Consider the following 15638-nt stretch of genomic DNA (forward strand, 5'->3'; position numbering starts at 1 on the left):
ATAAAATAGAAAAAGCAATGCCTTTGGAGTTCAAGAATCTGAAGGAAATCCTACCTATGAGTATTTCTACCTGTGTGAAATTGGGCAAATCACTTAATCTTCTTGGACCTCAGTTTTGCTACTTATGAAATGGGGAGATCGTTCTAGATGATCACTGAGCTCTTTCAGTTGTAGATATCTGAAAATTTTTTCTCTTTATAAATGCATGTGTAACTATCATTGCATTACTTATATCTGCTTATTTTTAATCAATACAGATAATTTATTTTAAAATTCATAGCAAAACTGGTGCCCTGGTAATCTTCTGTCAAAGAGATCATATTTTGAGTGTTTTAGGGAGGGATATTTTACTCTTTCCCAAAAGAATCAATTCATGAGCCCTTTGATAGAAGATTATCAGGCACCAATTCTGCTATTACTATTTTAAAAGAATTGGTAAATCAAGTTCCATATTAAAATAAGCTTGATCCACCAATAAGAAATTAAAGTTCTTTGAGTCAAAATAATACTGTTCATAAAAATTGCATTAGAAAATCCATGGGATGAAAGATCAGTTTGATTTCCTCTCCACCCCTGGCAAAGATTAAAAACCTTTGTTTTTGACGTTACAAGGATGAAGCAATGACTTCCTGATGGATTTCTCTCTTCTTCAATCTATCCTAAACATATATGCAAGATTAATTTGCCTTATACACAGATATACTTATCATGTCCTACTTCTCAGGAGAAAATCTTTCAGTGACCTCCCAATGCAGCTCTAAATAAAAATCAATATTTTTAACCTGATATTCAAGGCCCTCCATAATATGCCTTCCTCTCTAATTTATGTTATACACGTCAATATGTACTTTATATTTTAGCTATCCTTAATTATTCTCTAAATAATCTCTGAACTTTCCCATCAGAGCTTTTTTCATGCATCTCCCTATCCTTGGAACAACTCCTTCCCTCCATAGAGAGATTTAATGGCAATTGTGCTTGTCAGAAATATGAAAGTTTTTTTTTTTTAATTCTGCTTCTGACGCATACTAAATTCACAGTCATGGACAAGTGAACTTAGCCTTCCTGAGCTGTTTTCTTTTTTCAATGTAAAATGGATATAATGATATCTATAGCAATCACAGAAGGCTATTGTGAAGACCAGATGTATGTATATTAATACATAAGGTGCTGTGCAAATTTTAAAGTGCCAAATAAATGTTATCTATTTTACCTCTTTCAACTGATCTAACAAAGTCCATTTCAAATGCTGCCTTGTTCATGGGGCCTTCTTTGGGCCCCAATCTAATTTTAAAGTCTTTCTTCTTGTCTTAAGCACTTGTTTTTCTATCATAACTGTGTATTTGCTATTTATATCACCTTCTACAAGATTTTAATCTTTTTTGAGTGTAAATACTGTGCCTTATTTTTCATCACATCTCTTTCACTGCATCAGACTTGTTGGATCTTTAATAATTGTTGAATGAATAAATTCCTTGGAAAATACTTCATCTTTTCCCATTCTAAACAAACGTTTAAAAGAACAAAACAATTTTCAAAACCCAATTCATTTTCTTGGATTCTCAACAAATAATAGATTTAACAGAAAACTCCATGATTGTAAAGGTAAAAGTTTAAATAATAACTCCACCTCATTCAGTGCTGTTACCTTTATGAGTTGAGAACATATCTTAATCATATCAATAAATTAGACATGAACAAGGCCTATATATTTAATCTAAGTACAAGTAGGAGCCTTTTGATACTGGTTTAGGGACTAGTCTCACCCTGAGAGCCTTGTATAAAATCAGTGACTTAGTTTGGAATTAGGGATTGAAGTAAATGGCAATCTAGGAGGGAACTTTTCTAGCCAAGACTTGAGAGTAGCTCTTGGCTGTGGTCTAAATCTCCTCCATTGCCCTTGACTAATTCAGAGGACCAGAAGATTTCGATTTTTTTTTCATTAGCATTCTAGTAATATTCCCAGGGACAATGGCAGTAGGTGTTAGTGTCTGCTTCATAATTCAAGGTTAGGCAAATGCAATGAAGGAAGGCAAATTCAAGAGAGAACAAAATCATACTTAGGAAGAACATTTTGAAGACACTAGCAAAATATTTCCAGGAGCAGTTTACCCTTTTGCTTACTATATATGCTTTCTATGATTAAGCTTATTTTTCTCTGAACTCTGTGTATTTTTGGGAGAGCATGTCAGACTTTCAGAGGTAAAGGTTTCTACCATCTATTTTGTTATTCAGTCATTTCAATTATGTCTAATTCTTCGTGATCCCATTTGGGGTTTACTTGGCAAAGTTACTAGAATGGTTTGTCATTTCCTTCTTCAGCTCATTTTACCGATGAGGAAACTTAGCCAAAACAGTTTAAGTGACTTGCCCAGGGTCACACAGCTAGTGTAAGAACAGATTTAAGCTCATGAAGATGTATTTTTCCAGGTCCAATGCTCTAGGCACTGTACCTCTTACCTTCTACCAACTATAGTAGTTTAGGAAATACCTATTTGTAGAAGCTAATTAAACCTGGCTGAGGACTAATTTGATCTAACTTGATAGTCATGGGAGAAGCATTTCAATGGGAATTTGTTGACTGTGTATTAGAAAGACCTCTCCAATGCTGAGATGAGGCGAACCAGGATCTGGGGACTCAAATAATCAGTGCCAATGAGAGGTCAAAATCTTGTGTTATGCAATAAACACCTAAGAAAATATAATTTCATTCATAGCTCAGCTGAAATACCTTCTCTTCTATGAGCCACTTCTATTTTCCCAGCTTATAATTACTTCCTGAAATTACCTTGCATTTGTTTATATCTATTTGGTATATCAATAGATGTGTGCATATTTCTCTTTTGATAAAATGTAAATTTCTTGAGAGTAGGGACTATAATCTTAATCTTTATATGCTTAGTGCTTTGCATAAAGATAATATGGGCTAGGACCTTAACCAATACTTTCTGATGAATTGACTGGCATGGTTTTAGTGTGGCTTAGTAAATTAGGGAAGAAAAACAAGAGAATCTCTAAGGATCCTCAGGTATATGATGTGAACAACTGTCAACTGAGAATGACCAGATGTTTATGGACAAAGAGAATCAGTGTGAGATCCTGAATCTTTTACATCAAATATTTCCTTTTTCTTTTTAGGATATATAATGTTAAACTATAGAAATGTACAATGCATTTAAGAAAAACCAAGCCCATTCTGGTTTGAGATTTAAAGTGTCTGGGGGTTGATTAGCATGTAATCTACTTTGTGTGCTTTGCAGAAAGATTATCCTCATTGCAGCATATCTGTGACAATCTTCCTTGTAAGTTTATTTGGTCATTCATTCTGCAAATAACTTTAGAATTGATTCCAAATTCAAAGGAATTGAAAGCAGAGACATTCCCCATGAACTTACCTTGTTATGTATGAAGAGTCAGCATTTTAAACTGTTAATCTTCTTATATAATTTCCATTCAGACTTTTGAATTATAAAAGATCATCTTTTTGGATAAACTGTAAGTTTAGCCTCCTCACCTCAAGGTAGCTTAGCCTCATAGGCACTTAACTATTGTAAATTTTGCTTTCTACAGTCCCTTGATAACTGCATTACCAACCACAGAGCTTTTCTATTTTCCATTTTTATGCATTTTGCATCCCAACAGTGAAGACTTTTGAAACTCAAATACTTGTTTTTGTGCTTAGCCTGATGCTTTGCATTATTCTGAGAGGAGAGATGTGTATTTATTTATTTTTTTTGTAAGGCAATGGGATTAAGTGACTTGCCCAAGGCCACACAGCTTGGTAATTATTAAGTTCTGAGGTCAGATTTGAACTCCCCTACTCTTGACTCCAGAACCTGTGCTCTATCCACTGCACCACCTAGCAGCCCTGATGTTTATTCTTAACATGGAGTAGTTTACAGGCAAAAGTATTTTAAGGGTTAGGATGAGAAACTGGATAGTTTACCAGATACTCCTGTATCAAGCCTTGAAAGAATGGCTTCCTTTTATTGTTTGAAGTGAATTCCTGGGGTGTGATCCAAAGGTATAGCCTATGTAAAGACAATGTTTCTGAATTCAGTAGGAATAAAAAGAAAAAACTGTTTTTACATCTCCATTACTGACTTAATTTTATTGGAAGAATAGAGTACTTTAAACATTGTCAGAAGATCTGGATTTTAGTCCCAGCTCTTTAAACAAGGCCTCCAAAAGGTCATTTAACTTTGGGCCTAAATTTATTCATTCGCAGCAGAATGGTTTTGATATATACACTGAGTGTTCTTAATTAATTTTTTGCGCTATGGACTCCTTTTGTAGCCTAGTTAAGCCGATGGACCCCTTCCCAGAATAAGATTTTTAAAAATAAATAAAATAAAATGCAAAGGATTTGTAAGGAAGCTAATTACAGATATTACTTCCACATCATGATTTTCTCCATCATGGTTTCTATTTATTTTGGATCAGCATAAGAAATTAAATGGGAACTTCTTCAGAGTTTTGCAGAAGCCACAGATGACATGTGAAGGCCAACAGATGACACAGTAAAAGTTTAGAAACTAAGTGATGCATAAAAATATAATATATGCATATTTTATATTTTAATGCCATAGTAATTCAGACTTCTCTGGTACAAAGGGAGAATCAAAAATTTTTATTCAGATTTTTCAGATTGTGGAGGTACTGGGCCCCAATTCCTATGAAATGAAAGGGAAATATACATAAAACACTAACATGTATACATTCATAAATACACATTTACACCTACATACATGTATGTGTGTATATATATACACAAAAATATATTCCTGGATCCCAGGTCAAGAACTCTCTATCTAGATAATCTTTAAGACCTATTTACTTTTATTATTATTAATTATTAATTATTATTATTATTATTATTATTATTTAATTTTTATTTATTTATTTAAGGCAGTGGGGTTAAGTGACTTGTCCTAGGCCACACAGCTAGACAATTATTAAGTGTCTGAATTCAGATTTATACTCAGGTCCTCCTGAGACCAGGGCCAGGACTTTATCCACTATACCACTTAACTACCTCCAAGACCTCTTTTCAAAATGTTATGATCCTATAATCAGTTTACACTGAAAGTGATAGAGATCAGAGAGATAATCAAACTAAAAGTTGCTAAAATATGTAATGGTAGGAAATATTAATTTTGGGTAATTTTGGGTAACCCTAGAATTCTCTTTCTTGATCAACAGATCCATAGTGTTTAAATATGTTTTAATCTGATGCAATGTTTTAAGGACATTATTAGAAAGCCATAAATGCAAAGCTATAGGACTCTGCATGTTTTAAAGGAGTTTATATGGTTAAATGGGGACAGTTGGGGGGAGCACAGTAGAAAGAATGACAACTGAGGAAGCTACATTGGAATAATGCCCACTTCTACTCCCTCAAAAACAAACAAACCCATGCAACTGCATAATCAGATGAAGAACAAGAATAAAGCCCAAATTGAGATGATGTCAGAGACTCACTAATGAACTCTAGTCTTTAGGTCACATTATGCTGGTCCATTGAGAATATATTCTAAGGACCTGGGCTTATTCCAGGAAGCTATAACACTATCCTCATTTAGTGGGTGGAATATTGTTGACATTTTGTCATTCACTGCCCTATAGTAGTTAAGGAATGAAAAAGACTGGAAAGAGAGGTGTCATCTCTCCAGTAGCCATGAGACCAGATGGTTTTGGGCATAGAAGATCCCAGAATAGAGAAGTGCCAGGTAGGAGAAAGATCCAGGTGCCTAGAGAAGTCACACTTTATCTCTCAAAAAGGATAGTCTGGACAATGACAAGATGCCATAGGTTCCAAAAATATCTCCATGTTTGCTAACTTTTTAATAAATAATAGCTCTTAAACACTGCTTCCAAATCTTTTCTAGCAGTAAAATTCTCTTATCCTCAAACAAAATTTCCTTCAAGATTTGCTTTGAGATTAAATGAGATGTAATGAATAAGGTTTCTTGTAACTGTAAAATTATATTAATATCATTTATATAATAGTTTTATATTTTTATTTTTCCCTGGTTTCATGCAAAAAAACAATTTTAGCATTCACTTTTAAAACCTTGAGTTCTGAATTCTTTCTCTTCCTCCCACCCCAATGCCCCCTCATTTGAGTTGACAAAGGTTAAAAACGTCTAGTCACAAAAAGGATTGCTACAATAGTCATGTTGTTACATGCCTGTTACAGAGTAAGCACTTAATAAATGCTTTATAAATACTTATTCCTCCAGTGGTACAAATAGGAACCTATACATGTCTTTTTATTCTTTGTAATTCTTATCTATTGCTATCTGTCCCTGAGCTTCCATAGAGCTGCAGGACTTCTTCCATATTCCTATATTTCTTGTGTTCCAGTATCTCACATAGAATATCAATCTCTTATTCATGGATATGGATTTCTACATACCTTTGTTATAAAATTCGCCCACCTACTTTTTCAGTCTTCCATTTCCAACCAGCTGTGTGACCATAAGCAATTCACTTAGCTCTTATTATTTTCAATTTCTTCACTTGGGAAAATGGGAAGAATTCCTTTAGAAGTCACCTCAAAAAGTTGTTATGCAGCACAAAGGAGATCTCACAATGCAAAGTACTTTGTAATTCTTAAAGTATTTCTAAAGACTATTTTTAATATTATTCTATCTAAGTCATCATGGATAAAATATTGGTTTATATTTAGTTACTGTACATATAACAATTATCTTAATATCATTTATAATTTTTATTCTTCAGTGATCATAGTGGTTCATTATACCCTGCCATAACATTATCAGGAGAATATCAGTGTCTGAAAAGTTAGTTAGTCACAAAGCAGCCCAAACTTTTGAAAGTATTGTATAATTTCCCAAATACAGTCCAGTTTTATATAAATAGAATCCATGATTCTATAAAATAATAATGTCTAAATTAGTACACATGGTTTTAACCCCAAATTAGATGTGTAGTGTATGTTCACTTCTACTTAGTTGTGGGTCCAGTTCTTTGTCCACTTGTATGGTCTACCCAATATAAACATATATATATATATATAAATATATATATATATATATATATATATATATATATATATATATTCATGCATTTTTTTTTGCTTCTGACCAAAAGCTTTTCAAAGTTATGAGCAAGTATCCTATCAAATGATGTTTATTATGTCTTTGGACAATCAAAGAAACTAAATCTAACAACTCCTTTATTAGCCATTCAGAGGAGAACTAGTAAGCTAGACTTTCATTGATCTACTACTTTATTTATTATCTCTTCTGTCTTCATTGATAGCAAGAATGTCAATATTGCTGCAACGCTTTTCCTATAGTATATCATCACCTTGTTGTTCCTTGTTCAAAAATTTGCTATTTTGAGAAGCAAGACATTAAATACTTTTTGACAGTCTATAATTTGTGTGATTTTTATCCTTTTCCATATTTTCCACTTCTTTGCCTGCATTACTGGAGAAGCAGAAAGGCAGCAAGGAACAGGGGATGCTTCATAAATTTCTCTGTTTGATGAGTTTAAATGCTGTAGTATTCCATCACATTTAGGCTACCCAAAAATGATAAAACTTTCCATACTTAGCTAATTTGGTTGGTTTGTCACTTGGTTACAGTCCATCACTGACCCAGTTAAAATCTCTTTATCTTATTAGAATCTTCCAGAGTTCATGCTTTATCTGGCATAGACTTCAAGAACACACATCTATCCCCTTGACATGATGGACCATTAAATTTTTGTGAAGGAGTCTTAAGTTTTATTTATAGAACATAATAATGTCCATTCTAGAACTATTCTCAAACTGCCCCTTCTTTATTACTTTTTTTTATAAAAAAGGGTTAAATATAAGAAAAATGGGAAACTGACTGGCTATAACCCAAAGTTATATTATTGTTATGTGAAAAACTACCCAGAAAATAAAAACAAAAGTGAAATAAGCAGGTGTGCAAGGTAAAAATGTTTTCATATTCATATCCAAATGCTTATCTTTCTGCAATATGTTCACAAACCTTAGACTACTTTGTTCTCTAAGACAAAGATGAAAAATCAGAAAGAAAATCATGCATGACCATGAATTCTCCTATCCCCAAGCAACAACAAAAAAATGGAAAAAAATAGTAGATTTCATTATATAAGTGAAAACTGAGTAGAGGCCAATGAATAATTGCTTTATTAGATAGCTATATTTGAAGGGGATTATTACAGTATTGTAACAAATAGCCAAACAAAAAATAAGTGCATCAATCCTTTAAAAACAACAAGTTAGTATCTTATGAGGTGTCTTAATAGGGGTAATTATATTTATAAAATAAGGAGGGCTTTTTGGTTGAGTGAAAATTGGTTTGGCTCTGGCATTGGAAGATCTGACAAAACATGGTTCTACTAAACACCTGTGTGACTTTGAGCAAATTCTGACTTTGTCAAATTGCTTCTTCTCTAAGGTGGCCTTTGTTTCCTCATGTGTAAAATGAAAGGTTTGGATGAGATGACTGTAAGGGTCTATTATAGTTCTAAACATGTTATGATTCTACATTTTATTAATGTTAAGTTGATAACCATAGAAATTCCAACTTTTCTGCTTCTTTAAAATTCTATTTTTTTTGTTGATTTTAGAATATTTCATCAAAGTAGAAGACAGTTTTTTAACATTGAAAAATGTCCAAATAATATCTTAGTATGTTTTCTCTCTATTTTTGAAGTTCATTGTAACCCTCCATGACTTAATAAAATGTTATATGGATTGCTGTGACCAAAAGATATCTTAATACCTGGCAGCCATTTCTCTGGTAATGAATGAAATTGAATTTATTGAGAATAACTCCATACAATGGTTTATTGCCAAATGTGTATTCATTGTTTTTCCATGTTAGGCAGGTCTGCCACAGTTGGGTATCTATTGACACTACATTTTAGAACACAGGATTACCTCCATACTTAAGGGGGATTTTGAAGGTAATTAAAGAAATCTTAATCAATTTAATAATGCCTATTTTGTTTTCACAAGTTTTGAGTTCTGTGTTCAGTTGTTTAAGTAAATATGTTTTATCTTTATTGGAGTTTACTAAATAGAACTGTTAATGCTTTTAATATTATAACCTTACACATTCTACATACACCATTCTCTTGGAACTGTAAGCAGTCTTCCAAAATAAGTTTTGCCTTTATTCTCTATATGTATTTTTATTTTTATTACCTATTGTTATTCTAAGCCAAAATTTATGAGATTTAGAGCTAAAGAATCACCACTATCAATCCATGTAGCACAGAAATGGTACAAATAAAAATAATTTAGTTATAAAATTGACCAATTTTCTTTAGGAAGCTAAGAAGGGAGCAATGGGGAATTTATAAAATCATATGACTGCTGTTATCTAAAAATGTCCTAATAATTTAATGAATGCTAGTTCTAATTGATTTTAAATTTAAATGAGCATTGTACCTTATTAGATGGTGATGATATTTTCTTGATATCCTCTGCCTTTTATAATTTAAAAAGATGAAATAATAACTATACATTGTGTTGTCCTGCATATATCTGCATATATTTTCTCTCTTTTTTTGTTACTTTTGTCCAAATTCATGATTTTCTTTCTTCACTTCTAACTTCTTTTCTTTTGGTATTTCTCAGGTTTCTCTCTCTCTCTCTCTCTCTCTCTCTCTCTCTCTCTCTCTCTCTCTCCTGAAAATTCTTTTCTCTATACGTTTTCATTCCATTTATTTTATTTTCTTATTTGTATTTCCTCTTTTCTTCTTTAATTTATTTTTCTTTAACTAATATGCTACTGCTTTTTTATTTATGCATTTTATCTCCTACATTTATCCTTCATTTCCTCTTATGTTTCTCTCATTCTTTTGCTTTCATTTTTCAATTAATCAACAAAGATTTGCTAAGTATATGCAATGTTCCAGACACTTTGTTCCTTCTCTCAGTTCATCTTCTCTTTACTAGTCCCAATACAATTACATCACTCCTTTTTTTTTCTTTTGGGATACAATGATCTCTTCATCTTACATTATCTGTTCAATTTATCTCCTATTAACTACTTTCATAATAAATGAATTTGGTTATATTTATAGGTCAAATCAAACTTCCAATGTAAGAAGTAGTATATTTTACTCATTACTATCTGAAAAGTCATTCTATACTAGAGGTTTATCTTATACTTTTACTCAGCATGAACAATCTATAATTTGAAGATTTCTGTATGCCTAAGTAACCCACTCCATCAATTCTCTTTAAATGAAGACTTTTCGGGGGGAGGGATAAGCTAGATGGTGCAGTGTCTACAGCACCAGCCCTGGGGTCAGAAAGACCTTAGTTCAAATCTGGGCTCAGACACTTAATAATTACTTAACTGAAGGGGCAGCTAGGTGGTGCAATGGATAGAGCACCAGCCCTGGAGTCAGGAGTACCTGAGTTCAAATCTGGCCTCAGACACTTAATAATTACCTAGCTGTGTGGCCTTGGGCAAGCCAATTAACCCCATTGCCTTGTCAAAAAAATCCTAAAAAAAACCCCTACTTAACTGTGTTACCTTGGGAAAATCACTTAACCCCATTGCTTTGCAATAAAACAACAACCAAAAAAACTTTCCTGAATTAAAATATCAAATTCTGCCATTTTGGGGGATATTTAAGTGTTATTGTTGTAATAATTATGTTCTAAATAATAAGGAAATATGCCAATGGAGGTATTACTGAACAAACTCATAGACAAATCTCTTAATGTATATGAGATCAGACCAAACTTGAACTCAGCTACTTCCCTAGCAAGTTTCCTTTAGCTGAATTTCAACAGTTTTCATTATAAATAATAATTCAAGAAATGAGCTTCTTAGAATTCACCCCATCTTCATATTGAAATATGTAGTTTCTTAGTCACAGATCTTCAATTTTGAATATTTAACCTTCTCTGAAAAAATCTTGCTTTATTTAAGAGCAATACACTAAATTTATTTTTATTGCTTCTTTTTAATTCTTTTTGGCACTAAGAGCACTTTTCTGCCACACTGAAAGATACATCTTTTTCCTCTAGAATGCAAACTTCTTGAAGACAGGAATCATATTTCTTTTTGTTTATTTTTCTATTCCCATTATTTAGATCAATGTCTGGTATTTAAGCACTTAATAAATGCTTGTCACTTAATTGATGCCTTATACATACACACATGCTTTTATATATATATATATATATATATATATTTGTGTGTGTGTATTAAATAGCAATAATTCATTCCCTTTAAGCTACAATGTTATGCCTCTTCATATTTTGACTTACTAAAATAAAATTCTAAAGATCCTATTCTGTCCCAGATTCATAGGTTTATGTGAGGAGGCATTACATCCTTTAATTTCATTGCTTAAGGAAATTATCCCTGTTTTAACTCTCTCTCCATTGATGCAAGTCAATAACACATCCATAATTTAGACATTTTTCTAGGACACTGAGAGTTGATGTTACTTTCTCATAGTTACAAGGTTTCTATGTGCTGGAGGAAGATTTTGAATCTAAATAGGTACCAAAAAATGGCCAATGTTACCTTCTCAATACGCTTCATCAGGTGTATGGAATAGTTAAGAAGAACTTATTAGGAAGAACATCTATTTAAATATCCTCTAGTATAACCATAACTGATTTTCAAATTGAGATTTTATCATTTTACATTTGTAGTCTTCAGTCTTTCATTTTCTGATAAAAATTATCACTTTGCATTTTAGTTGTTAACCTTGATTTTTCTCATGTGCCCGCTAAAATCAATCTCATTCATCAGAAATGTCAAAGAAAGAATAATGAGAATGGCCAAGCATTGTTACTGAGTGACTCATTACCTTGGATCATGGTTTAAATAACAGTCTTTAAAAAGACTCTGAATAGAATATATTTTCCAAAGAAATAATATGTCACAAGAATATAAAGGATTATCTTTTCATTTAAATATCCTAGAAGTATGTCATTAATCTTGGAACTTTGAGATCTAATTGCATTCTGCTCCTTGGTATAGTTCTAATAGACTTTAAATAAAATGGAAACATAACATTCTTTTATGATCTATTCTAATTTGTTCTAGTGCCTAGGCATGACACTGTTAGTCACCTTTGAATTACATAACTTAACATTTCAAAATGCCCTCAGAGAACAAAATCTGCCTAAAGGAGTGCCATATTTTATCTCTTAGTCTTTAGAGAAATGATGGATTTAGCCCAGTTTCAATAACTCTTCAGTATAGCTGGTTGGGTTTCAGTGACAGTAGAAAGATTGTTTTTTGACATGCATCTTCTCTGGTACTTGATGGTTTTGAAACGCAGGAATTTTATGCCCCAGAGTTTATTTCTCAGAGAAACCTCATCCAGGAAAAAAAATAAAAAGACAAGGTTTATATGCCCATACTGGATACTATGGCATCTGGTATGATCACATACTAGTTGTTCATTAATCTAGTGCCCTATTATTAAGATGTTCTGCTGCTTAAAAATTAATAAACATTAAAATTAAAATGACAGATATCTACATAATTCTGTAGATTAAAGAAAATATACTTGAATTAGAATTAGAAGAAATCTCAACTTCTTATTTTACCCAATACTCTATAGCACGTTAATGTGCTACTATTGCTATCATTTACTAAGTTATAATTAGAAATCTGAGGAAACCTTGATGTCAAATTTTGCAGTTAACAATAAGGTGTTTTTTATTTTCCATTTTATCCATATGGATTATAGGTTTTAGAGCTGGAATGGAACTTTGGAAGTATCTTCCTTAGAGTTCTTATATTACAGAAGAGGAAGCTAAATTTCAGAGAATTTATGTGACTTATGTATAACATGTTCACAGATGTATGTAATACATATGTATAATGAAGTGTAACATAAAACATTATTAGCAATAATAGCATTGAATATAGTTTATTCTTATTTTTTATGGCATAGTTCATGTTCTTAATACTTTCTTATTTCTTGATCTACTGACAGTGTTAAGATTTCAAGATTCTATTTCTCCCTCCCTTCTTTCCCTCCCCCTTCCTGAGATGGTAAACAATCAGATAAATTTATATATGTGTGATAATGTAAAACATCTCCATAGTAATTATTTTGCACAAGAATGCTAGAATAAAAGAAAAAGAACAAAAGAAAGTGAGAAATAGCATGCTTCTATCTGTATTCAAACTATATCATTTCTTTCTCTTGATAGTATGGTTCATTATTAATCCTTTGGATGGTCTTGTATCATTGTATTGCCGACAATAGATAAATCAGCCACAATTCTTCATTGTACAATTTTGCTTTTACTCTATATAATATTCTGCTTCAGCTCATTTTACTTTACATCAGTTCATATAAGTCTTTTCATATTTTTCTGAAATCATTTTAGTTAGAATTTTGTACAGCATCATAACTTTTCATTAGAAGTCTGTATCATAGCTTCAATAAGAATTTATTAAGTGATATGCTCAAGTTTATACTGAAAAAAGTTCAGTTTTTTCTTTGAAAAATATTAATTTATCCAAATGTCTTATATTTTTCTTAATGGGGTCAAGTAATCATGAAAATGAATGCCTATCATTTTCTCATTGACTGAAGTCATAATTTTGCAAACTTCAGTTAGATAAAACAGAAATTGTTTGGGATAGAAATGCTTGCTTCATATTAAAAAATTATCATGAGTTGAGAGTTCATAAAAATCACATCAAGCTTATCCCTGTTTTTATTCGATTTGTTTGTTATGTGATATAAACATATAATTAAATAAAAATATAATAGTAAATTTCTTTAAGATTTTTTTTTTATTCTCTTTAAATCCTTTGGGGGGGATCATGATATTCAAGAAATTCAGGAGAAAAAAGTGATAGAAATCTTTATTTTATTAGGTACTTGGACTGTCAGATCTTTAGAGAAGTTTCATTTTGATGAAATTGTAACCCAAATTTGTAACCCCCAAAATACCACAATAATAGATGATGGCATGAAACCTGCCATATTTATATGGGGTCTGAGATAGTTCAAAAATATATGTGTACAGAGGTCTTCAGCTATCTATTAAGTGAAACTAAATATAAAAACAAATGATCATTAATAATAATAATAATAATACACTTTACATTAAATAATTATATTTGCTCTTTGATTGTTGTAAATGAACTTACCACATTAAATCCAATGAGTTTCTGATGACATTTATTGAATTCATAAATTTATATTTGAAGAAGATATTAGGGATCTGAAATCATTGGTCTCAGTTTCCAGAAAGTTCTTAGTTTGGGGCTTTATTTATTTATTTCAACAAGCAATATATTTCTTTGTGATTTTGATTGTATCCAGAATGGAAAATAATAGTGAGATCTAGACTTGTAAATCCCAGTATTTATATGTGTATATCTTCAAGAAGTGAATAAGATCTACTTAAAGTAAATGTGAAATTAAATTGATAAAGCTCTTACTATATAGTTGAATGCCATTTCTTAATGATACTGAGTTCTAGATATAAAACATAATGTAAAATTCCCTGCTAATTCATGATCCATCAATACTGATTAATTTAATATAACATAACTGTCTTACTGATTTTGACCTAGCTCCTGGAATTATCTAGCTATCAGGACATTTTGACACTGATTTGAGTACCATGGACGGAGGAGGGCTCAATTGTCCTCTATCATCATGTCGGTTTCTAAAGGAGAGACATATATCTGAATGTCCCTAATTTCCCTCACTAATAAATTATGCATCTATTATGCAAGAATTAAGTTAAATCCTTCTTGGATCTATTTATATCTTCAGCCTTTACCCCCTTCTTGATGTAATTAGCATCTCAAGTGTATTACCAACTGTGTAAAATGCTCCTTTTTATTTCTCCTAAAATACTTCTTAATCTTTGCTGTATGCAGGTTTTAGGACTCTAGGATTTTTTAAAGAAGAATTTCATGTTCACTTCCTCCATAACCTTTGTGTTTCTTATGTATTTAATGTACTTTTTCTCAGTATTCTTTTTTTGAAGTTGACTGATTTTAAAAAAAAAATAAAAGTGATTCTTAAAACATTTAAGAACATACTATACAGTAGAGTCCATGATTAACTTTTTATTTCTTTCTCAGAACTTGATGGTCTTAAGAAATCAAAGAAGAATATAAGAAATATAAATAAACTATTTTCAGTCTATGACTGGAAAGTAAATGTGCTCTATGAGGTGTTAGTTTTAACTCTCTAATATAACTTAATTATAGAACTCTGAGAGAGTAAATTATGAATACCAATTGCCTATCACCAAAGGAATGATACTGAATAGTAAAAGAGTTATCCAACAAAGAAAACATCACAGAACTCCATGATGTCATTCAGTTTTCTCTCTCAAACTGATGTGTGATTTTATTTTGAAATTCCTTTCCTCAAAAGATGGATATCACAAGCCATGCATGCCTTCCCATTTTGTACAACTCTTGTTCATATCTTTCCATATTTTCTTCAAAAAGGGTATATTTCATGTGTTGGTGAATATTATAGCCCTGAGAATTAGTCGCAGAGAGTAGGATTATATACTTGAAAAGAATTCAGATTACTGAGTTAGGGTATATAAAGAGATCAGTTGGTGACCTAGGATACAGCATTGGTCAACATCCATAATTAATAAGTTTCTATCGTCTGTC

The 15638-nt window shown here is 31.6% G+C and overlaps 1 protein-coding gene across 6 annotated transcripts in view; it reads left to right on the plus strand.

Annotated features, from left to right (window-relative positions):
• The window catches only part of PXDNL (peroxidasin like), a 586539-nt gene that overhangs the window by 508167 nt on the left and 62734 nt on the right, over window positions 1-15638 (plus strand). The gene's annotated exons all lie outside the window — the stretch shown is intronic.

This window comes from Macrotis lagotis, chromosome X (assembly GCF_037893015.1).
Source record: "Macrotis lagotis isolate mMagLag1 chromosome X, bilby.v1.9.chrom.fasta, whole genome shotgun sequence".
NCBI lineage: Eukaryota > Metazoa > Chordata > Mammalia > Peramelemorphia > Peramelidae > Macrotis > Macrotis lagotis.